The sequence below is a fragment of the Sus scrofa genome, chromosome 10 (genome assembly GCF_054392235.1).
Source record: "Sus scrofa isolate SSC_HxYL_T2T_F1_AM1 chromosome 10, Sscrofa_HxYL_maternal_Yorkshire_Landrace_v2.0, whole genome shotgun sequence".
Classification (NCBI taxonomy): domain Eukaryota; kingdom Metazoa; phylum Chordata; class Mammalia; order Artiodactyla; family Suidae; genus Sus; species Sus scrofa.
In genome coordinates, this window is record NC_139392.1 from 5,178,094 (window position 1) to 5,205,172 (window position 27,079).

General features: G+C 35.8%; 2 long non-coding RNA genes across 3 annotated transcripts in view; one reads left to right on the forward strand and one right to left on the reverse strand.

Moving 5' to 3' along the window:
* Positions 1-4,886, forward strand: part of LOC146398770 (uncharacterized) — a 29,760-nt gene extending 24,874 nt beyond the window's left edge. Inside the window, exon 4 of the long non-coding RNA XR_014817264.1 lies at positions 4,806-4,886. This is a non-coding gene — a long non-coding RNA (uncharacterized LOC146398770). The remainder of the gene's footprint in view (positions 1-4,805) is intronic.
* Positions 1-27,079, reverse strand: part of LOC102166515 (uncharacterized) — a 291,152-nt gene that overhangs the window by 107,080 nt on the left and 156,993 nt on the right. The window lies entirely within an intron of this gene.

Consider the following 27,079-nt stretch of genomic DNA (forward strand, 5'->3'; position numbering starts at 1 on the left):
TCTCTGTTGCACTCATTTGTTTTGTTTTTTTTTTTAATCCATCATTTTTATGTGTTTCAAATAGTTATTTATCCTTAGGACCCTCATTGAGACTCAATAGAAATACATGCAAAATTATCTGGGATCCAGAATTTGGACCTGGACCTAGTAGGCTGATGCAATTTTTTGCTGTACCCTTTGGCAAAAAGCGAGTGACCTTAGACATGTGTGCAGGATCACTAAATTATAAAAAAGAGGTTTTTAACATGTAGGCTATGAAAAAATGCTGCTGCTCATCTTCGAAGCATATGCACTTTCTTGTTCTTGCTCTCATGACCTCAGTGAGCACATAAATCAGGGATTCTGGGTGTCACAGGGGATACTGACCAAAACCAATGCATTACATTTCCTGGAGCCAGAGTCATTTCTTTAGGAATGGATATAGGACCCCCAGCAGAGGAAAAGGGGTTCCTTAAAGACTTTTCTTTGGAATACTAGTTGCCTCTGACCTTGATACTTAGCATGTGAAAGATCTTGGCCTGTTGCTCCACTTTAACTGTGTGAGGCCTTAAAATGAATCAAAAGAGAAGTGAGACAATCTAATTGATGAAGAGAGAGACCACTTCGGGGACATCATGTGAACCCAGAGTCAAGCCGTACTGAAGCCTGTACTATAAAGCCATGGACTTCATGGTTTTACAGGTTGATAGATTTGTTTTCTTTTTCTTCCCCTTTACACCTCCCTTGCCCCAACTATTTTTTTAAAGCTTGTTTTTGTTGAGTTTTCTGTCACTTGGGAGTTTTAAATGGCTGAACTGATCAAGACAAATTAACTTCTCAGTGGCATTTCCTTCTTTGTGGGGCTGCACCTCCTTTTCCTTCGGGCCATATTATCTCCATTTGGCTGCATGTACATCGAAACATTGATTTGTCTAGAGATGAGGGTTTCCTGGCTCATTTGAAACCAGTAACAGATCTCTTAAATTATAACCAAGGAAGTCAAATATCTCTTGTGGGATGAGTTATGCATTTTAAATAATGAAAGCTAGGAACAGTTGTGTTTCCCAAGTTGTGTTGAATTGCTTCCAATGAGATTTGGATCTTTGCTACAAGAAAATGGAATTGTGAATGTTGGAAAGCCCAGTAAAGGCACGTGGATATAACACTGATATTCAGAAAGAGAAGCAAGTAAGACTATTTTTAAGTATTCAAAAGGTCGGGTAAGTTATTAGGAAGTTAAAATCTAGGGAGACAACAGAGAATTTATAAAAATGAAAATAAGTTTTTTTAGAATAAACCCATTCCCATCAGGACATGGGTCATAATTTCAGATACTGGGCACCAAAGTATTTAGTTATGAGTCATGTACGTGTTTAATGTCACACGAAGCATGTGCCAGAATTTCAGGTGAGGCATGGACACATGATAGATGACATGATGGATGGATGACATGTGGCATAGACACTTGATGGATGAGATAAAGAAATGTGAGACATGCTGAGAAACAGAGATATCTCATTGAATTCTCACAGCATCTTTTTTGTGGGAACACAGAAAATGGAAACAGGTTGGTGATTATGGAAACATAGTCAATGAAGAAATCCAAAAAAAAAAAAAAAAGGTTAATTCTACTCTTCAGCCGCAGTTTTCATTCTTTTTTCTGTAGTTTAACAAGGATAGAATGACCTATTGACTATCTTGTCTGAAAGCAGCAGCTCTGGTAGTATATAAGAAGAAAGAAAATGTGCAAGAAGAACATGTAACGCATCTTGTGTTGGGTTACAATATTTACTCGGGCATTTACCTCCCATTTCTAAGCTATAGAACATAATAGGCAATGCTGACAGTCATTTGACGAATAAAGAATATTCTCTTAGCGCAGTGACTGCAGAAGAAAGAGTACTGTTGAATGGACAACCTATCAGAAATAATATTTGAAAGATTTGAGGTTCTTTAGTCAGATTTTCTCCTTCATGCACAATTTCCCAAAACTGTAAAGGTATTAGTGCAAACTTCTAATTAAAAAATATTACGAGGGTATCTATAATCATTAATAGAAGTCCTGTGATATATGGTTAATTCTATTAGCATCGATCTATGGGAAATAACATCAATACCTTGCTAAGCTGTCCTCATTACTACAGGGTATCATCAACTAGAAAATATATCGCTATTGCTGTGTTTCTCTCCATGTTTTTTAACTCTTCATTGGAAAATTCATTTTGTCCAGAAAAAAAAATCCTTTTAATTTGTAAGGTTTCGACTCGTGGCTCAGAGTGGAGGTTTGAGAGAAAGACTACCTTTGCCACTTTTTTAAAACCTGATTGATCTTGGGCAATTTTTTTAACCTCTTTAAGCCTATTTCTTTTCTATTCATAAGTATCAATGGCAAAACCAATTTAAGAAACTCATTGAGAAGATTAAAGAAATAATGAAGTACTATTCTTGTCCTAATACCTAACACAGCAATTGCTTTATCTCTCTGGACAGAATGGAAACCAGTATTTCACAGAATCTAAAGAGATAAGCTTTGGTTTAATTTTACTATTTTCAAGTAGAAAACTGCACTTATCATGTACCAATAGGATATGCTGTTAACTTGGATTAATTCTAAAGTTTCTTTTTAAAATCTTGATTAAAATACATTTTTTTCAATTTTTAAACATCCTAATTATAAAAGGTGTTTTACATTTTTTCCCCTCATTTAGGATATGTGTATTAGTTCAAAGAAATGAAGACAAAAGTTTAAAGTAATTTCAATGTAAGTCTAAGAGTGCCATCATTAAAAAAAAAAAAACTATTTTCTTTTTATTCAAATAGATTCTCTTTCTTAGCAAGAGGTGCCTAGAGGAGACTAAAAATTTTTTTTCATTCTTATTTTCTTTAATATGATAAATTTATAGCGATGATTTAAAATAGCCCTTGAAACCAGTCAATAAAGAAAAGCAAAGCTATTGCTGCACACATTCATTAGAAAAGTAGGAATAATAACATATTTTAGAAAATAATGTATACACATATATAATAAATTATTTTGTATTGTACAGAATTTCATTTTTTCCTTTATTGCTGGATTTTTTTTATTCCATAATCAAAATAAGATCCATAGAAATCCTACTTTAAAAACAAATGAGCTATGCATATAAACACATTGTCAGAAATTGATATTTCTTCCCAGGTGAACTGAAATATATGAGAAACTAAAATTCTGAGAAACCATTTATCTTACTTAGCATATCTTTTTATTTTTTCTTATTTAAGAAATTTAGCAAAAACTTTAGCCTCAGATTTGAGAACTCAGATTCAATACAAGGGGAATTAGTAGAAAGCTTATGATTTGGCTAATTTTTTTTCAAACAATGGAATGAATGCCTCTAGTCATGACATTACAATTGAGTTTACCACATTGCCCAAACAAAGGGGTAAAGCAGTTGAGACTCTTTTTTTTTTCCTAAAAGGATCTCAAAGCTATTGGAGAATGTGGTGGCTGAAGAATGTATCAATCACAAGCCAACACTGTTGGGGGAAAAGGAGTAACAATGTGTAACATGAAAATTTAATTAAAGTTTCAGTCTAAAGATATTGTTGCTAGAATTTAAAATAGTTTAAAGCTGGCGTACGAGGCCATCAATTAAAATTGCTTTAAGATTTAGGATGAATTCTGCTTTAATGGAACAAGATATTCGTATTACTTCCTTTTCAGATGTAGAGTGAACATAGTCAAAATAAATTCCTTCTTTTTCTCTCTTTCTACCTTCCTTTCATCTCTTTTCATGTGTATTTTGGCTTGAACTAAAACACTATTGATATAAGCGACAGACTTATGTATATGCTGTTAGGTTTATACATTTTCAATATGGTCTTACTACTTTTGGATTTACCTAACAGAAGTGTCTGATTATCTGATCTTTCTTGAAATATTTTCACTTGACATTTTCAATACTCTGCTTGGGCTTCTCATGTAAAAACATAAACAATTTTGATAATATGATCAAACTATTATGTATTTACATATAGGGAAAAGAGTTACCTGATTTACACAGCTGTCTTATTAGAAAGGGGTGAAAAGATTGCCCTAAAATAGATATTTATAAAAACAGAACTCAATCTTAATATTTGCTAGAAGAATGGCAAAATTCTGCCAAACATCTGCAAAGTCAAATTACAATTATCACTCACAAAAGGTAAATTTATACCACTTCAAGTCATTAAGGCATTTTTAAACGTAAACACATCACTACAGTACCCTGACACTGGGTATTGCAGTCAATCACTTAAAAATACCCTGCACAGTTAAAAGCAGGATATGTCACCTCAGCATTTTGTGTTGACTGAATGAAATTTCACTCACTGGAAGTTGTAGAATTTTGTCAGGCACAGATTGTCCTCCCATGCACATCCAACAGACGCACCTGGGCCTCTAATGATAATAAAATCTCATTCTGCCACCTCCATTGTGATGAGAATAATAAATGGAGCGCATTACCGGGTTTCTAAAGCTTCTTTCTCAGAATAGAAAGGATTGTATTAAGGAGGAAAATTGATCACGAACAATGCGAACCCCTAAAGTAAATAAGGATCATAGAAATAGTCGAGCAAAACATACTACAGTTAATGCTTTTCAGTGATAAAAGGCTAATATTCCACAGTTCTAGGATTTTAACAAAGAGTATAAAATGTTCCAATTACAGAGGATGATTTAATCTCAAGATAAGACAGTTATTTAGTGTGTGAGGAGACATTTACAAGCTAAGTAAGTTTCAGAAAAGTCTTTGTATTTTACAGTGCAATTGCTAACCAGTGTTATTTCCACATTTCTGGTGCAGTGGCTCTAGAATCCTGAAGGGTGGTGAAGGACTGTGTAAAGAAATAAGACATACGTAAGGAATATTGTGCTTCGGTTACTGCATTCCCTTGTTGCTGGCAAGCAATGAGGAAATGACTCACCCAGAAATATCTGTAAGTTGATTTTTCGTTGGAAATTAATTCAGGCTTTCTAATTGGCATTATTCTTGAAGTGCTTATTTTACACTTTAAGTATTTAGGTTTGATGAAGACAAAGCCGTATTCAGGTCATGTCGTGACAATGCTCTTGCCTATTTTCTCCATCAGTCGCAGCTACACAGTCAGACCAGTGCCCTCATCAGAGCCTCCACCTGGACTCCCCGCTTCCTTTCCTCCCACCTCGGTCCACTCCCCTGCTGAATACCCTGAGGATTTTTTTTTTTCCCTAATAGGAATTGAACCAGTTCCTACTCAAAACCTTTTAGAGACTTCCATGACACTTATGACAACATCCGGATGCCTATTTTTGACCAACATTACTCCTGAACATTTCTCTCACCTCAGCAAGCCTTTCTGTAGCTCACAAGTTTCTGCTCAGGTTCTAGGTCCTCCAAATACATGCCCCTTGCCTATCTCAGATCAGTCACCTACCCTCAGAGCTCAGAGAGCTATAACTGTCCTGAAGCCTCATGTACCCACTTCTCAGCCTCTATGTCGAGACCTCAGATTAATCACCTACCCAGGGACACCTCCAAAGACATTAAATCTGAAGTGTTTTACTGCATTAGTCTTCGTATTATTACTTTTTTAAAAAAATTTCTTTATGCATTTATACTTTTTGTCTCTGAGCCTCTGACTGTAGACTCGCTATGGTCTAGAAATATGCCTATCCCATTCACATACATAGGATGGATGTACTTAACCCATATGTATGGATTCCCAAAAGATCCTACATGTGGATATGTTGTATCTATATCAACCAATGTCATGGCTAATGCATATTAAATGTTCAGTTGCTACTTATTGGATCAGTGAGTGGTTAGTCAATCCAGTGCAATAGGTAAGGCAAAGTTTATGCATTTTCACACACACTGTCTTGAACACTAGTGGTGTTATGCAAACATGATTTTGATTGTTCATATTCAAAGATAATGCATTTTATTATTTATTTTATTTTTGCTTTTTTTTTAGGTCCTCGCCTGCAGCACATGGAAGTTCCCAGGCTAGGGGTTGAATTGGAACTATAGCTGCTGGCCTGCACCACAGCCATAGCAACACAGGATCTGAGGTGCTTCTGTGACCTACACCACAGCTCACAGCAATGCCAGATCCCCAACCCACTAAGTGAGGTCAGGGATCAAACCAGCATCCTCATGGATACTAATTGGATTCATTTCTGCGGAGCCACAACGAGAACTCCTATTTTATAATCTCTCTTTTGGTTAAAGCCTCCTGTCTTGTTGAGAGCTCTCAAACTGTGAAAATAGAAAATTCGCTTTTACTATTGTTCTTTGGACATTCTTTTTTCTTGTTTTTGTTTTGAATTTTACTGGGGTATAGTTGATTTGCAATGTTGCAACAGCTTTAGGTTTACAGCAAAGTGAATCGGTTATGCATACATCTACTCCTTTTCCCACCTAGGTTATGACAGAACATTGAACAGTCCTCCCTGTGCTATACAGGAGGTCCTTGGTAGTTATCTATTTTATATATATTAGTGTGTATGTGTTACTTCTTTGGATATTCTTATATTTCTTCTTAGGTTACTAAGCAACCCTCTGATTTTCACAACTCTACCTAACATACTCTAATAGTCTTAGTTTCATAGCTTCTCATGTTTAATCGAGGTCTCATGTAATTTCCTAACATAATTTCAGGGTTTTTCTACATCATATAAAATTATGATTTTTTAAAATTTTGATCCACACAGTCTTAGGTCTATAGTAAGATTTGAGTTCAAAATCCAGTCCTGCAACTTACTTGTTAAAGGAATTTAGGCAAGTGTCCTATCTTTCCGGAGTCCACATTTCTAAGAGCAGGATTAAATCTATTCTATGGGATTGTAGTAAGGGCTAAAATAAGATATTTTACTAAACAGCTTGAAGCAGAGGCTGGCAAATAGCTCGTTCCCAGTAAATAACAGCTTTATCCTAATCGCTAGGTCTTTTTCTCTCTCCACTTATTTTCGGGATTCTTCCTCTCCATGTGGCTTGTCCAAGCCTTGTCTTTCCATAGGCAATTAGATTTTTTTTTACATGGAATCCCAAGGCTCACAAAAGCACAAAAGTGGAAGCTTCCAGACCTTCTGGAGCCCCAGACCCAGATTCAGCACCTCATCACTTTCATCGAATTCTACTGGATAAAGTGAATAAGAGGGTGGGTGAGGTCAAGTTCAAACGTGAAAGGCCTCAGACTGTGCATCTTGGAAGCCATGGTCCATTTTAGAGTAGTGACAACAAATCATAAGCAGTCCATTACATTCCCAAGCTCGGATCCACAGAGCCTTAAGTTATAACCCTGGTTCTGCCATGTGTCCTCGGGCAAATTACTCCCCTTTTTTACCCTTAATTTCTTTCTATTGTTATTCCAAGTATAGACATAAAGAAATTAAGGGCAAAAAGGGGGAGTAATTTGCCCAAGGACTCATGACAGAACCATGAGGATGTGGGTTTGATCCCAGGCTTTGCTCAGTGGGTTGAGGATCTGGTGTTACGGTGAGCTGTGGTGTAGGTCACAGATGCAGCTTGGATCCCATGTTTCTGTGGCTCTGGCGTAGGTCATCAGCTGCAGCTCCGACTCGACCCCTAGCCTGGGAACATCCATAGGCTGCAGATGTGGTGGCACAATGACAAAAAAATAAATAAATAAAAATAAATAATAGAACAAAATTCTAAAGTTTTGTTATAAGACAGCAGATATAAACCCCTTAGGAGCAGGTTTGGCACAATAGTTAACGCTCAGCAAGGGTAAGTTGCGCTTATTGCTTTTGCAATTCGCCAGTTACAGGCTTACATTTGACTAAGGCACTTAACCCTTTTAGCATTAGTTTCCTTTTTTTTTTAATGAGGGTAAAAATTCCCACCTACCAGTGTTACTATAAACATTCATTAATATATGATCTGGTTTCCTAGTACATGGTAGTTAGACAGTCAGAGAATCTAGTATGTCCCTCTGCAGGAGTAAAAGTCATGATGTAAGGCCAAGAAAACAATTTCAAAATGTAACCATTAGGAAGTTAATAATTACCAGTTAATAGTAACTAGTTAAAATCATTTTTGAAATATTTTATTTATATACAAAGTAACGAATTAAACATATAAAATATCTATTATTTATTTATAAATCAATAAAAAGAGCTTCTGTTTCAATAATTCAAAATTTTGGAATTCTCATTGTGGATCTGCGGGTTAAGATCCCAACTAGTATCCATGAGGATGCAGATTTGACCCCTAGCCTCGCTCAGCGAGTTGTGGATCCAACACTGCCATGAGTTGCAGTGTAGGTTGCAGATGAGGCTCAGATCTAGTGTTGCTGTGGCTGTGGCATAGGCCAGCAGCTACAGCTCAGATTTGACACCCATCCCAGGAACTTCCATATGCCACAGGTGCAGTCCTGAAAAGAAAAAAAATAAATAAAAATTTCCCTGTGACTATTTGGACTATTGATATACATTATTCTTAAATTATTGGGAAAACTGTGAAGTTCAAATTATTAACAATTGTGTCTTAGATACTGTCAACAAAGAACAATGTAAAAGATTGGAATGTCTGCATTAGTTTCAGTTCCATAGCTTTGTTAATTGAACACTGAAAATGGGTACAAGACTATACTAAGTAAATTATTAATGAAACTTAAAATATCATTTACAGTATAGAATGAAGGAAAAGAAGCAAAATTACTTTGAGTGCTCCTACCTTAAAAAATATGGTGTTTAGACAATGGATAAAGAAGAACTCTAAATTGAAACAAATGATTATACTATTTAACTATTTTCCAAATGAGGTATAAAGATTCAGTAACATGAATATATCTTTTAAACTTACAAAGCACATACCTAAAGAGTACTTTGTGCCTCAAAAAATACACAGTGACTAGTCTGATGCTTCTTTGAAAATGACATTGGCTATAGAACCTGAGGTATATTTGGAATAGAAAGAGCATTTTGAAGTCCATTGTGAAACCAAAGCATATCATACATGTCTCGGGCAAAGTCTCTCTAATAATCACTCTGTGTCTATCATGTCCTTCAACTTAATCCTGGTCATAGAGAGGATTTCTAACACAGAAAATAAATGTGTAAATATCTAGAATTATTTTTTAAACCACATACACGTACAAGGCAAAGATAGTGCAAAAGGATTTTTTAAAGAATTCCCCCTATATTGCTTAAGCTAGCTCCTTACAGATTAATTACATTCAGTTTCTTTAGCATGAATATTTCTTACCTCTATTTGCAACTGAAAAACTGTTGGACCTAATCAATGAATTTGGTAAGTCTCAGAATATAAAATCAACATATAGAAATCAAGCAATCTAATTATACCATAGCATCAAAAAATAAAATACTTAAGAATAAATGTAACCAAAGAAATAAAAGATCTATACAGTGAAAACTGCAAGACTTTGATGACAGAAGTCGAAAAGGACAAAAACAAATGGAAAGATAGCTTGTGTTCATGGTTAGAAGAATTAACATAGTTAAAATAGCCATAGTATCCAAAGTCATCTATAGATTCGGTGCTATCTCTGTTAAAAGACAAAAGGCATTCTTTCACAGAATTAAAAAATGGTACCCTAAAATGTCTATGGAACCAAAAAAGACCCTAAATAGCCAAAGCATCCAAAAGAAGGAAGAATGATGTTGGAAGCATCACATTTCCTGATTTCAATCTATACTACAAAGCTATAGTAATTAAAACAATATAGTACTGGCATGAAAATAGACATACAGACCAATGGAACAGAAGAGAATATCCAGAAACACATAATATCAACTAATATTAGACAAGGGAGTCAAGAGTATTCAACAGGAAAAGCATAGTCTCAAAAAATTGTGTTTGAAAAATTGGAAAAAATATGAAGAAAAATAAAATTGAACCCCTATCTTACACCACTCACAAAAGAAAGGATTAAAAATTTAACCTGAACCCATAAAACTTGTAGAATATATTATAGATAAAGCTCCTTAACATTGTTCTTTATTGGATATTACAGCAAAAGTACAAACAACAAAAGCAAACATCAGTAAATGGAAGTACAACAAATTAAAAAGCTTCTGAATAGGTAAATAAATAAGTAAATAAACAAAATGAAAAGGCAAACTATGAAATGCAAGAAATATTTGAAAACCATGTACTGGATGAGGGATTCATATCCAAAACATTAAAAAATATGTATCTCATACAGCTCAGTAACAACCACCACCAAAAACAATGCAATTAAAAAAACAGGTAGACTGTAATTGCAATGTATACATGTAAGGATAACCTGACCCCCTTGCTGTACAGTGGGAAAATAAAAAAAAAAAAAACACACACACAGGTAGTGAGGGAATTCCCATCGTGACTCAGCAGTTAGTGAACCTGATGAGCATCCATGAGGACTTGGGTTTGATCCCTGGCCTTGTCAGTGGGTAAGGATCTGGTGTTGCTGTGAGCTGTGGTATAGGTCACAGGTGTGGCTCAGATGTGGCTTGGCTGTGGTTGTGGTGTAGACCAGCAGCTATAGCTCCAATTAGACCCCTAGCCTGGGAACCTCCATGAGTGCAGCCCTAAAAAAGCCAAAAAAAAAAAAAAAAAAAAAAAAAGAAGAAAAGGAAAAGAAAATGGGTAGAGAAACTGAAGAGTTTTCTTCCAAAGAAGACATCCAAATGGCCAAAGAGTACATGAAAAGATACTCAGTATCACTAAACATGAGGAAAATGCAAATCAAAATTGCAATGAGGAGTTCCCATCGTGGCGCAGTGGTTAACGAATCCGACGAGGAACCATGAGGTTGCGGGTTCGGTCCCTGGCCTTGCTCCGTGGGTTAACGATCCGGCATTGCCGTGAGCTGTGGTGTAGGTTGCAGACGCGGCTCGGATCCCGCGTTGCTGTGGCTCTGGCGTAGGCCGGTGGCTACAGATCCGATTTGACCCCTAGCCTGGGAACCTCCACATGCTGTGGGAGTGGTCCAAGAAATGGTAAAAAGACAAAAAACAAAACAAAACAACAACAACAAAAAAATTGCAAAGAAATATCACCTCACACTTTTTAGAATGGCTGTCATCAAGAGATAACAATTATTGGGGAGAATATGGAGAAGCAGCAACCCTGTGCACTATTGGTGAGAATGTAAATTGGTTCGGCCACTATGGAAAACAGTGGGGAGGTTTTTCTAAAAACAAAAACAGAACCACCATATGATACCACAACTCCATTTGTGGGTATACATCCAAAGGCAATGAAAAAGAGAATATCAAAAAGATGTATGTACTCCCATATTTATTGAAGCATTATTCACAATAAGCAAAATATGAAAACAACCTGTCCATCAACAGATGAATGGACAAAGAAAGAAACTGTGCTATTTATCTGTATAATCTGTCCATCTATCATTCAGCTATGAGAAAGAAGGCATCTTGCAATATGGCAACAATATGGATGTACCTTTGTATCTTGAGGGCATTGTGCTAAGTGAGAAAAGTCAGAAAAAGACAAACACTATATGATAGCATTTGTGTGTAGAATCCAGAAAAGCAAACTCATAGAAACAGTAGAATGGTGGTTACCAGGGCCTGAGGGGTGGGGGATCTAGGGGGGATGTTGGTTAAGGGATACAAGTTTATAGTTAGACGATGATTAAGTTCTAGATGTCCAATATACAGCATTGTTATTACAGTCAATACCGTGCTATATTTCAAAGTTGCTAAGAGATTAGATCTTAAATGTTCTCTCCGCAAAAAGACAGAATTACGTGACAGGAGAGAGTTGTCAGCTGATGCTCTAGTGGTAATCACATTGTAATACCTAAAGGTACCAAATATACACATTGTATAACTCAAACCTATAACATGTTACATATGTCAATTACATCCCAGTTAAACAGGACTGAAAGGAATAAAATGGACTAGTCATATTCTAGAGCCAACATTTTATTTCATATGACTTGTGTCAGTAAAACTGGCATAATTGAGAGGTAACCTAGGAAGGGGTTCAAGAGCACTGGTTCTGAGGACATCCTGGAGTTCAAATCTGGCTTCACTACTTACTAGCAATGCATCTTTATACCAATTTTTTTTCACGATGGTGTATTTCAATTTTAAACAATCAGACCATTTTTCAACAATCTGCTTGGAAAAAAATAGCTTGTACATTAATTCCACAATATTTTTCCTCTTCAATAGCACGATCCCAGAGAAATATAATTCAAGACCTCAAAGTGAGTCACATACATAATTTAAAATTTTTAATGGCCATTTTAAGAATAAGTTTTTTTAAAAAAAATTAAAATTACTCTTTTACCTTTTTTAAAAAATGTAAAATTATTTTGTTATATAAAAACAAATTGGTTATGTAAAAACAAATTGGTTTTTATATAACAAAATATTATCATTCCAACATAAGAAAATTAATGAAATATTTTAGATTATTTATTTTGCTACTGTGTCTTTGAAATATGATGTGCATTTTATACTTTCAGCACATCTGAATCTGGACTATTTCAAGTAGTTGATATATGCCACATGAGACAGAGAGAACATAGTAGGATTTAGATCTGCTTTCAGTTGCTAAGATTTCAGCAATGAACAACACAATTTGGGAGGAAACATATATTCTAAAAACAGAAAATCGCTGCTTCAGTAACAGTGCCGTGCATTGCAGTGCAGAAGTATACTGTAACGGTTGCACAGGTCCACATTCTATGATCAGATTGCTGTGTTTAATCCAGCTCTACAACTTCTGAGTAATGAAACCTTAGCCAATTTTCTCCTTTGTGCTTCAGTTATCACAGAATTTTTTAAGAAGACCTAACTGCAGTACTTGTCTCAAAGGGATAGTTATGAGGACATGCAAAGCAGTTAAAATAGTGTCTGTTATATAGTAAATGTTGCATTAATGTTATGTCTAGAATGAGTATGACTGGTTTGGGAGAACAAAAATTTAAGCAGAGAATACAAGTATGGAGGATGGGTATGTTGCTGCAATTTTATTTAAGGTACACAAGGAAGACATGACTGAGCAGGTAACACTGAAAGCAACCCCAAATGGGTTAAAGGAGTGAACCTGGGATAAAAACAGTCTAAGTAAGGGAAACATCCACTACAATTCCTTTAGAGCAGAAGCATATCTGGCATGTTAATGAATTAGCAAGGGAACACAGTAGGGTAAGCAAGGACTAGAATTAAAACAGATGAATTCAGGTAAGTCATGGAGAAGAGAACAAAGGACCACACATTCCAGATACCTGCCTCTTAACTTTGATCAGGTGACTCCTGGTAAGGAAATAAGCCTCACTTCTCCCCTTACAACTTTACTCAGCTTTACTGGACGTGGGGTGTGTGCCTGTCATTATGTTCTGGTCAATACAGGTCAGGTAGAAATGGCATGTTCAACTTCTGAGCTGTCTTAGGGCAAGGTGCCAGGCTGGCAGGAGAGCAGGATGGTGATCCCTTGTCATCATTTTTTTCTTTTCAGTTGTCTTACTGGGTGAAATGTGGATTTCTTTGCTGGAACCTGAGATCCCATTTTAGATGGTCAGATGGAAGTTTCATGTGAGGGCAAATGAGGAGTCCCAGCCCTAATGATCCTGCTCTCACAGAGACAAATCCACCTAATGTCTTTAAAAAAAAAAAAAAAAAACAAACAAACAAAAAAAAAACACTGTAATGGTGGTGGTGGGGCTTATTTTTTTAAGTTACATGTTTTCTTAATCTTATCTAAACATCCTCCTGAGAGCATTTACATTTAAAGATTAGCTAGTATTTATTGACTGCTTGTTATGTTCCAGCTACAAGCCTGCGTACTTTGCATAAATTGTCTACTTAATCCCCACCACACACCTATGAGGCTAATAATGTTAATATTTGCATTCACTACCAGGAAACAGAGACTTCACAGATGACAGGTAATATGTCAAAGCCTGAATAAGCAAGAAGCCAACAAGGGTGGATTTAATTCAAAAGTATCTAGAGAACTGGGATAGTTTGTTATTATTTCACTACAGGGTATATAGAAGACTTTCAGAGAAGCAGTGCCTTCACTCCAGTACGAGCTTTCTGGTGGTACTATTTATGACATTAAGGAGGCCTGGAAAAGCTGAAATGTAATGGTTCTGAGTGTTCAACTTTAGACTTTTGCATCTTGACTAAGAACAATTCCAAGTGATCTGAGAATAACTGCAGATCACTTTACTGATTAAAACTCTTAGGGGATAAAAAAATAAAAAATATATTTCTCAAATTTTCAAGTTTGAATAAATGATACTATACATGAATGCATGTGGACATATGCACACTAGATAAGTAAGAAGTGATAACCCACACAAAAATAAACTCAAAATGGCTACTTAAATATAAGACAAGACACCATCAAACTCCTGGAAGAGAACATAGGCAAAACATTCTCTCACATCAGCCTCATGAATATTTTCTCAGGTCATTCCCCCAAGGCAAGAGAAATAAGAGCAAAAATAAACCAATGGGACCTAAGCAAATGAATAAGCTTTTGCACAGCAAAGGAAACCAAACAGAAAACAAGAAGACAATTTACAGAATGGGAGAAAATAGTGTCAAATGATGCAACTGACAAGGGCTTAATCTCTAGGATATACAAGCAACGTATACAACTCAACAGCAAAAAAGCCAACCACCCAATGGAAAAATGTCTGACCTGAACAGACCATTCTCTAAGGAAGATATACAGATGGCCAACAAGCACATGAAAGAATGCTCAACATCCCTGATTATTAGAGAAATGCAAATCAAACCTATCATGAGATACCACCTCACACCGGTCAGAATGGCCATAATGAATAAGTCCACAAATAGCAAGTGCTGGAGGGGTTGTGGAGAAAAGGGAACCTGGAGTTCCTGTCATGGTGCAGTGGTTAATGAATCCGACTAGGAACCATGAGGTTGTGGGTTCGATCCCTGACCTTGCTCAGTGGGTTAAGGATCTGGCCTTGCCGTGAGCTGGGGTGTAGGTCGCAGAAGCAGCTCGAATCCTGCGTTGCTGTGGCTCTGGCGTAGGCCAGTGGCTACAGCTCTGATTCAACCCCTAGCCTGGGAACCTCCATATGCCATGGGAATGGCCCTAGAAAAGGCAGAAAGACAAAAAAGACAAAAAAAAAAAAAAAAAAAAAAAAGAAAAAAAGAAAAAAGAAAAGGGAACTCTCCTGCACTGTTGATGGAAATGCAAACTGGTACAGCCACTATGGAGAACAGTATGGAGGTACCTTAGAAATCTATACATAGAACTACCATATGACCCCGCAATCCCACTCTTGGGCATATATCCAGACAAAACTTCCCTTAAAAAAGACACATGCACCCGCATGTTCACTGCAGCTCTATTCACAATAGCCAAGACATGGAAACAACCCAAATGTCCATCGACAGAGGATTGGATTAGGAAGATGTGGTATATACACACGATGGAATACTACTCAGCCATAAAAAAGACTGACATAATGCCATTTGCAGCAACATGGATGGAACTAGAGACTCTCATACTGAGTGAAATAATTCAGAAAGAGAAAGACAAATACCATATGATATCACTTATGACTGGAGTCTAATACGCAGCACAAATGAACTTTTCCACAGAAAAGAAAATCATGGACTTGGAAAATAGACTTGTGGCTACCTGGAGGGAGAGAGAGGGAGTGGGAGGAATTGGGGGCTTGGGGTTAATAGATGCAAACTATTGCTCTTGCAATGGATTTACAATGACATCCTATTGTGTAGCATTGAGAACTATGTCTAGATACTTATATTGCAACCCGACAATGGAAGGAAATAGTATGTATACATGTACGTGTAACTTGGTCCCTATGCTGTAGAGTGGAAAAAATAAATTAAAAAAATGATAATTCACTATGAGAAACTGGATGAACTTCTCAAGGAATTATACATTGGAATATATTTTGAAAGATTTTACAACTCCTTTAATTGCAACCATATAAAAACATCAGATTGTAGATATGTGACCTCATATCTAGAGTGATGCATCTAAATATGTGTCTACACAAAGGTGACGATGTGACTGCATCATCAGGCAGTAATTCAGGTATGGGTCCTCTCTGTCTTTCTTTCCCCTAATGACTTTAAGTATTCTTCTTCTTTTTTTTTTTTTTTTTTCTAGCATCCATGATTTATTAACCAAAACCTAAATGTTTAAAAAACATTTTTGTATATTTTATCCTGGACTTTTTCTTTTTGTGGTGAAAAAGTACACTTTAAAAAGTGCATAAAACAGTACCATGAGTAATCCTAAAGCAGACACCCACATAACGGCCACCGCCAAAGTCCAAAATCCCTTTGAGTGTGTGCCCAGCCTCCCGAACCCCAGCCCCATCCCACGGGAGTAAGTGTTCTCCTGACTGGTGTGAACCAGATCCTGGATTTTGTCTATTTTCACTACTTGAATGTAGCCGTGAGCATAGTTTCAGGGCTGCCTGTCTGTGGGCTTGGACGGACTCATTTGAATGTCATCTTTCTTTCTGTCAATGTCACATTTGTCAGTGTGGTCGCTGCCATTGGTTGAACATGTTTCATTCATTCCCGTTGCTCACGTGACTATGCCCCCCAGTTTATTTTTCCAAACACCTTCGGTGGGTACTGGGGTTGTTTCTTTTTTTTTTTTTTTAATTACTCAATGAATTTTATTACAGTTATAGTTGTACAATGACCATCACATCCCAATTTTATAGCATTTCCATTTCAAACCCCCAGCCTATCTCCCACCTACCAACTTGTCTCATTTGGAAACCATAAGTTTTTCAAAGTCTGTGAGTCAGTATCTGTTCTACAAAGTTCATTTTGTCCCTTTTTAGACTCCACATGTAAGTGATAGCATATGATGTTGGTGTCTCACTGTCTGACTAACTTAGCATGGTAATTTCTAGGTCCATCTATGTTGCTGCAAATGCCATTATTTCTTTCCTTTTAATGGCTGAGTAATATTCCATTGTGTATATGTACTTAAATATTCTTGTTCAAAAATGATGAGTGGAATTTATTTGCAAGGAGAATTCCTTTTATTCCATATATCGTAATTCCAGACATAATTTTATTTAATTTTATTTATTTTTTGTCCCTAAAAAGAGCCAGACCCATGGCATATGGAATTTCCCAGGCTAGGGGTAGGTTGCCAGCCCACACCACAGCCACAGCAATGTGGGATCCAAGCCGCATCTGAGACCTACATCACAGCTCATGATAACACAGGATCTTTAACCCACTGATCGAAGCCAGGGATCAAACCTGCATCCTCATGGATACTAGTCGGATTCACTTCTGCTGAGCCACAATGGGAACTCCCAGACACAATTTTAATTGTTATTTATGTAAATCACTGATAAATATTATTTATACATATTAAAAGACATTACCTATAAATTTTCATTTAACTCTGTATATATGATGACATATCTTTTCTCCCACTCATGCTTTATTGAGCCAATTATTTTTAGGTAGCCATGTGGAAAGGTTCTATGTATGTATTAGCATCCAAATAGTTTGCACTGTTTTTTAAATAATGTTGATCTCATTCCTTATTATACAATAGAGTTTCCACCCAGGGCTCAGTGTAGTATACTAAGCTGTTCAGTGAATTTAAAAAGGACATAGTCAAAAGAACTTAAAAATAGAACAGTTCTTTGCACAACATTGTGAATCAACTACGTGTTAATTAAAAAAATAAATTACAAGAGAAAATCAAAAAATAGGACTATTCTATTATGATTGGAAAAAAATTAATGTGTTATAATACAATTGTTTTGTATGTGGGAAACGGGATGTGGACTTTAATGAATTAAAGAAATATTAATCTAGCACGTCCCCAGAATAATTCAAGATGCTGGATACAAGGTCGACTAAGACAAACTCTGTGTCCACATGAAGTGTACATTCTAGCAGGAGAAATGCTAGTAAAAGATAACCATAAACAGATAAAAATATGCATGAGGCAGTACTCTATCGAAAGAAAAAGATTTTAAAACAATTTCTAAAGTACTTTAGAAAAAAGAAGGGCCTGGAAAGGTGGTGAGAGAATGCTTTCTGAGTAGATAACAATTCTTGCTGGGGCAAGGATTCAGTACGGGAGTGAGAGTGAGAATAAAGGGAGGAATATAACGAGCTGAAGGAAGTTTGTTTCAGGCAACGGGGGGAGAAAGTCCTAAGTCTACAGGAGAGAAGTGAGCGAGGCATGTTCCTGAATAGCAGAAGCATCTATGGTTGGAGCAGCGGACACAGAAAGAAGGTGGGTGAAAGCGGTGAGCATGGAGGCCAGGAGCTGGATCCATAGAGTCCTACAGATCATTGTAAGATGTTTAAGGGTTTTATTCTGAGAGTCACAAGTAAATATTGGCAGGGATAGGGCCAAGGACTGCCAAAATGACAAGATGTCTCTGTCGTGTGTATGTTTGACTAGAAAGAGAGGATTGTAAATACGAAGGCAAAGACATCAGCTAGGAAGTTATTGATATAATAAAGATGAGAGTCTCTGTGGCTTCAAAATGATGTGACATCTTAAGATTCCAGCTACGTCTGTAAATTAGAATTCTCGGTTTTAGTAGTGACAAGTGAAAATGTAGTCTTTTTGACCTTTACACATAGAATCCAACTATTTCAGAGATTTACTAACACTTCTTATTTGGAGAACTGCTTCTTTCAGTTAGCTATCTCTTCTCATTATAGTAATTTATAAAATCCATGTAAAATATTACAGGATTTTTATACATAAGCCCTATAAAAATGGACACACCCATAAATGGTACTAGAATGAAATTCAGTAGCCATATATTTCTTATGGGTATACACACACACACACACACATGTATATGGCAAAAGATGTCTAGAAAGGTAAGGAAAATAGACTAATTAATATCCTTTATTTTCCTCAATCTATATACATATTGTATATACCAGTGTTCAACAATATTACTGCAGCTTGTTATAGCAGTTTACCTTGAATATACATCTTATTTTCAAGTTAACCATACAAACCAGGGTGAGATTAACCTAGATCACTTTCTTGGTTTTCCTACACAGACATTATTCAAATGCTTACCTCCTTGTATAACTGATTCCAAACTCACTGGTCCACAAAACAGAGATTTTAATGCCAGTTATAACACGTAATAATAAGGAGTGTTGTAGAAAACCACTAACAGAACCTCAGCTGACCCTTGAATGGCATAGGCGCTGAGGGTACCAACCCTCTGCACAGTGGAAAATTCATGCGTAATCTACCACATCTACTGATCCAAAGATTCAACCAAATGCAGACGGTGCAGTAGAGCAGGTTTTCTACTGAAAAAAAAAAAAAAACATCCTCTTTTAAGTGGACACATGCAGTCCAAATGCATGCTCCTTATGGGTCTAATGTATATGGTATATGAGATTAAATCATATAAAAGAAAAAAGTTTGGAACATAACATTTTTATTATGACATTAATCATCAAATGAAATAATATATAATTGATTAGTGCAACAGACTAATATGGAAAAGATAATGAAAAAATGACTCGTGAGTACTATGTAAAATAGTAAATAACTGACTAGTGAATACAATGGAGAGAACATGTAGAGTTAGCAATTGGCCATAAACATTTCTGTCTACAAGAACTGAAGATGTAATGCTATGATGGTTATTATTATGTGTGGACTGCATCAGAGAGTGCCTCAATTAGCTAAATGTTATTTCTGGCTGTGGCTATCAGGGAGTTTCTGGATTAAACAGACCGCCCTCCCCAATACAGTATGCCTCAACCTGCCTGGTAAGGGCCTGGGCAGAAAGACGGAGGAAAGAGTTTGCTCTCTGCCTGACCACTTCAACTAAGACACTGGTCTTCTGCTCTTCCTCTGTGACTTACCCCATCAGTGCTCCTGGTTCTCGGGCCTTTCAACTCAGACCGAAACAGGACCAACTGGCTTTCTTGAGTCTGCAGCTTGCGTATGGCAAATTGTAGGATGTCTCACCCTCCACAGCTGCAGGAACCTATTCCTTAGAAGAGTCTTTTTATAGAAAGATAGACTGATAGGTGATATCTAGATATATGCATGTGTGTGTATAATCTAATTTTTTTCTAAAGAAAAAAGAATCTCTTGAAGAACAGAATTGTGTAATTGTATTATAGATAATCTACACATAAACCATAATTACACACATGTATGTGATTAATATTTGATGTGTATGCCTGTATTTCTCAAAGTGTACAAATATTCACAAATGTATATCTCTGGAAGTTCTTCTCCAGCAGAGTTATAAAATACTTCAAAGGAAACTCTTCTTGATTCAATAAACTAACAAGCAATAGACTTTTCTGGGCATCATGCCAAAAAAGTATGATAATGCAGATTTGAAACATGAAGCCCTCTTGTGGAAAGTCAGCTATATGCTCATATATTTGCCAAAGCCTCAAAGAGAAGGAAAAACACCCTAAACACACCTCTTACTGTACTCATTAAATACTGTGAAACCATTAGCGCAAATCATCATTCATACTGCACCTCACTTTGTTTGGCTTTGTTTATAGAATATATTTAGAAGCACTTGGAGAAAACATTTGCCAGATTTTTAATCACTTATCAAATTCCTAGTAAGTAGAGTGCTTTCAAACACTAACAACCTATAAACATAGTTATAAAATCAAACAAAATGATATAGAATCAAACTGACAACCAGATAAGCACTTCAGCTGTATTTGTTGGAATTATTCCCACCCACAAATGCTTTCAGCTAAAAAAAAAAAAAGAAAGGAAAAAAAGAAAAAGATAAAAAGATAAAAAAATGACTTTCCTTTTTTTAGCTACTGAGCTAGAAAGGGCAGTTGAATTAAACAAGATATTAAAGACTGAGGAATGATGGTAAATAATATGGTAAATGAAATTTAACAGAAAATATTTCTTACAATATGTTTTATTAACCAATTGGTAAAGGAAACAATAGTTTTAGAATGAACACGTAAAAACCTGAACTTTGATAACTGAAGACTACATATAACTAAGCTCTTCCTATAAAGCAAATCCTTACATGTAATGTCCTCCATTTTAACTCACGGATTTGTTTCATAATTCTAACCATGTGTTATCTAAGTATGTCGCAATAAAAGTAAAACACACAGAGAACAATCTTCTACATGTATACATGAACTTGGAAACAACAGAGAAAGATCTGTGAAATGGAATTTTATATTTTTGTAAATTTCTGCATGATTATGTATTTCTCACCTATTTTTTTCATTCCTAGAAGATTTTGGTGAAAAATTTTACCCTATCGAATTACATTGTATTTTACAATATTCAGGATTATTTAATCAGGAATGCTTAATTTTGAATAAGAATAGAAATAAATGTGGTAATCCCGTTTTATAAGAAAAAGAGGTAGTTATAAAGAATTCCATGACCCTTCTCTTTGTAAACTGAGAAGTGTCTCCATGTAAATGATGTTCCTAAAAATGGAACATCATGTACAAAATGGAAATCTCTTATCAAAAGGGAAACACGTTTCAGAGCGCAGCTGTTCCAGTTTTGATAGATACTGCTTAAGAACTTAAGAAAGATTAGACTTGTAATCAAACAGTAAAAATGGATGTAATTGTAAACACTTAAATCATATTTAATGTAGTTTCTGAGATCTCCATGAACACAGGGACCATTAGAGAGAACTTTACATACATTTGATAAAATCCTCAGAAATATGATATATGTGTATTACATTAACAAATTGATGCATCAGATTTTGATTGAACATATACTATGGCCAAGCTGTAGCTATTTCCTGGGGAAACATTTGTGAATTCAGCAATCTGACTGTATTTTTAGCACCTATGTTTTCACTCTGCTGCAGTTACACCTTTTAAAAGATGAAGAATATTACAGACTTAGGCTAAGATCCACAAGGCAAATTCTTAGAGCTATCAAAGTGGCACTCAAAAGATGGCATACAATTTTCTTCACTCTTTCCTTCGTATTAGAATTAGTGTAAGCAAAAGCCCGAGACTCCTTTGAGTCAGTATCCAAAAGTCCCTCTCTCTTTCCATTCTCACTACTTTGAATACCTGGACCCACATGTTGCCCATGTTTTGGTATTTAAACAGATAGGCTTAGTTTTATGGGGCTGTCTCTTAATCACCAGTAAGCCCCCTTTTTCTAAAATAATTATATACATTGTACCATAAATATGTAACATGCTATCTAATGATGAACATATATGAAGACTGAACACAATATTCATATTACCTGCAAAAATTAAGAGGCTAAAGATGTCTACAAAGAAATCAATGTATTCCTAGGACGCTAACAAATCATCTTTGAATTGCCATACCTGATGTACATTTTATTGATACATAAAGTTCAGATATAGCTTAAAACATTTTTAAGATTTTTACTAGATGTTTTTATGGACACTGTGATGAGGAATAAAATGCTTCTGAACATACCCACGCATGGAGTAGTATTTCTTGATACAGGGCGGTTCTACATTGGCTAAATAGATACATTTCCACTCGTCTTAAATCTACTACCAGCTGCTTCAGTCTTCCTAGTTTTGGCAACTTGGGGAGATTCAAAGGGATTAAAGGGAAGAGCACAGTATTTCCTGAAATGTGATGAGGATGGGGATTGGCACAGGGCAGCAGAAAAGTGTTGATTACACCATAGGGAGTGTTTCACCTGCAATCATGGAATGTGACCTGTGGCATGTTAGATACGGCTGAGATATTTCAGTTTTCCAGAATGAACAGATGGGAAAATTAAAAAAAAAAAAAAGGTGGAAGAGTAAAACACCTGCTCCCAATTTGGGGCAAATACTGAAATAGTGCTTATAAAGAGATTTATACCTTTTCTGCTCTTTATTGTAATATCTTCATTAGGATTTCATAGTAAAACCCTTTGAATTGGTCCAAAGAATGTGTGGACTGCAAAATATTTCCTCAAATCTAGGTTTTTCTACTGATATGAAATGATCCCCCTTATTAAATCTAGAGGTTCTTCTTTCTATTGAATATCCTGCTAAAGCATAATACGAGCCTTTCTGCCTCTGCTTGAATTTTGCTTATAACAAGTGGTCCACTGAATTACCAAGTCTCAGAATATTGGCAAAGAAGGAACAATCATTGGAAGATAGACTCAAAGGCAAGCCAAGATTACAGATGATTTATCTGTAATTTGGTATGTGTATGTATGTATGTATGTATATATAGGTACATATCTCCATGTTGAAAACCTAGCCAGAGTTGTTAGGTGACATTAGAAATTAGATTGAAATGATGTTAAACTAAGAATTATTAGTCTTTCTATAGGCTCTGGGGATTCTCAAGTAGTCACTGTTTTCAAACTGGATGGTATAATTAGCTTCTGGTTGGATGATACATAATTACATTTTGCAACCAACCCTGACACTTATTATCCTATGCCCAGAACTGACACACCATTAGTAGCTTTGGGAATTGCTAAAATCATTTATCTGTGGATTTATGTAACCAGTTCTGGCAAATAGCCTTACATGAAAATTCAGCCAAAATGAAATTTGTATTGGATGTGATGTGAATGCTCAATAATGTATCATTTAGGCGAAAGAAATTCATGCTTTTGTTTGTTTGTTTGTTTTGTTTTGTTTTGCAAAAGGCAGGTTAATGACTTCGACAACCTTCAAAAATTTTCTCTAAATTTTATTAGAGGGTGAATTTCACTTAACACTGTATAAACATCAGAAACATTTTAGGGTAGTACCAGCAAAATTCACTTAGAGTAAATCTTGATGAATTCTAACCCAAAGTTTTGTTTTTGTTTTGTCTATTTAGGGCCACATCTGTGGCCTACGGATGAGTTCCCAGATGAGGGGTCGAATCCAAGCTGCAGCTGCTGGCCTACGCCACAGCCACAGCCACGCCAGATCAAAGCCGCATCTGTGAACTACACCACAGCTCATGGCAATGCTGGACCCTTAACCCACTGAGCAAGGCCAGGGATGAAACCCGTGTCCTCATGGATACTAGTCAGATTTGTTAACTACTGAGCCACAATAAGAACTCCCTCCCTCAAGTTTTTGAAGTTATATGATTTAGAATACAAGGAGGGGGGTTTCTTGTAAAAGAAACTATCTATTAGAAAAAGAAAATTTGTACAGCTAAGAATTAATGTTATTTAGTAGACCCATAAAACACAATTTCATTGTATTGTTCTTTCCTCAATTTGCTCGAAAATTAATAAAATGTATATCTCAGACTTTCTTATTAAAATGCATGATTATTTCTAGTTTTGCAGATCCTTTTCTTTCCAGACTTCTCACAAGAATATCCTATATTTGACGTGACATTATGAGACTTAAAAATATAGTTAAAAAACTTGTAATGAATATTTGCAAAAAATGCATCAGTTACATCGATATTTTAGGCTTTTTTTTGGTGGTAAAAGGAGCTTTGAAGAATGCCTTATAGATTATTAACACATTATGCAGTAAACTATCTCTTGGAGAGATCATTAAAATCTAACTTTAGTAAATAAATTACAGACATTTAAAAGAAAGATGAATGATGAAACATAATTTTTGTTTTTATAATGAAATAAAATGTTAAGTGTTTCCGAGGACTGAAAAAAGGAGCTCAGGGTAAGCAAATGTGATCATTAACAATTGTTAAACAGAATTTAAATAGCTATATATCATGCATGTATGTATTCTATTCCAAAATGCATGTCAGGATTTTATTTTAAATATAAAACTGTATTTAAATTATTGTTACTATTTCCTGGCTGAGACATATTTTCCTTCTGAGAGTAATTCTGTTGTTCTTTTTTTTTTTTTTTTTTTTTTTTTTTTTTTTTGTCTTTTTAGGGCCGCATGCACAGGATATGGAGGTTTCCAGGCTAGGGGTTGAATCTCGGAGCTACAGCTGCTGGCCTATGCCACAGCCACAGGCACAGCCACACCGGATCCAAGCTGCATATGTAACCTACACCACAGCTCACAGCAATGCCGTATCCTTAACCCAATGACCCAGGCCAGGAATCAAACCTGGGTCCTCATGGATACTAGTCAGATTCATTTCTGCTGAGCCACGATGGGAACTCTCTGATTCTCTCTTGAAACTCCAATTTGTAAAAATCTAGAACTTACTACTGTTAGAGTTGCCACTACTGTTAGAAAGACTTGAAAATGTTTTATAGCTACATGTTTAATGAACAGAATAGTTGACATATTTTTCTCATCCTTAAAGTGTAATCTTATTTCATCTTTGTTTTTTTAGGAAATGTAAAAAAGGTTTTAATACTTTCTTTAAAAAATCCCTTTCTTCCTAAATGGGAGAGAATGAAAGACTGTTCATGGGGCCATCAGATACATTTTATCTGTTATGGAGTTATACTGAAGGTATCCCTGTTATTAGCTGTAACAGTCTAAGAAGAATATCTGTTGCTATGGGAGAAGTCAACAATTGAAAACATCACCCAAAATGAAACTGAGCCCCTCTAAAACCCAATTCCTCTTCTAAGTTTATGATTAACTGCTCTATCCAAAATTCCACTCCCCTTCGTTTCTTGAACTCATTCCCCTCAAGATTGAGGAGTATCAAAGAAAAGTGGGGGTGGAAACCACATACAAGCCCCTGTGTCTCTGTCTTTTTAAACATAAATCTTTTGCTTTAATCTCCCAAACCTCTTCTGAGGTGCAAAAGGCTGGCTCAAGAGTTGATAATTAGGAAATGTAGAGATGTAGCAACAAAAAATAGCTGCTGGGCTAGGAAACTGGTAAAAATTTATATTGGTAATTCCTCCACAGAGCAGAATCACCAAACTCCTAGTTCCCTGAAAGATAAAGCCTGATACACATTCTTAACTCGCTTTTACAGGAAGCAGACTCTTCATTCCCAGATGAAAAGTGCTAACCACAAGCACACAGACACTAGACTGGTTGAAACAAAAAGGTTGATGATGCTGAAACTTCCACTTGGTGCCAGCCAATCCAAGAATTGGGCACCATTTGCCATTTGATCTCATAACCTGCATCCTTCTCCCTCACACTGCCTTCAAAACCCCTTCTCTGAAAGCCATTAGAGAATCTGGGTCTTTTTTTTTTTTTTTTTTTTTTTTTGGCAGGGGTGGGGGGCACATCTACAGCATGTGGAAGTTCCCAGGCCAGGGATCAAACCTGCATCACAGCAATGACAATGCCAGACCTGTAACCTGCTGCACCACCAGGAACTCTGAAGTTCAGATATTTTGAGTCTGAGCTGTCCATTCTCCTAGCTTGATGCCCTACAATAAACACTTCACAACAACCCGATGTCCATAGATTTACTCTACTGCAAGCAGGCAAGTTGACAATAAATACCTATACGGTGGAGAAGAAAAAAACAAACAAAAGAAAAGCACTTCTAATGGAAAATTAACAGGGATACTTGAATGATACACAAATCCCCCGAAGGATTTAAAATCATGAGAGGTATTGAAACTGTAGGCTAGAAGCTATGGAATCATGAAAGCTATTGAAACTGTAGGCTAGAAGCTATAGAATAAAATGAAGTTGAGATAAAATACTATGGAATAGTTAAATATGAGTATAAAATAATCTAATGGTTTAATATATGTTCTTACCTTTTATTAGGGAAAAGCTAAGAGCTATAGGTCTTCACTAAGTATGAGTATGGAAATAAATGAGAGAATAAGTTGCAAAACTGTTGTAAATTGTTATATCTAATTTGAGAATGTGGGATAAGGACTGGGAGACACAGAAAGGCTTTTTCAAAATATAACACTTAGTTACTAATTGATGCTTAAATGTCAAATAAGAATTACATCAACAAAATTAGTGATTCTTAAGATTAGATTTTTTTTTCTATATCTTCCTTCCCATATAAAGGGAAAGTTCTACCATTCTAAAGTGCATTTCAAATTATGTTTTTAAACAGTGTTTTGGTCTTCTGCCATTCTGAAGCAGTTTACACTATTTGCGAAATCAAAACATGATTTGGTTAAAAAAAATAAAGATTAAAAATACAAAAAAGATATTTCAAAAATAATTAATATAGGCCCTTATATATTCAATGTAATAAAATGTAATAAAATTAAATTTATTTTAGTTTCTTTCATTATATCTGTGTCTATTTCTTCCTATC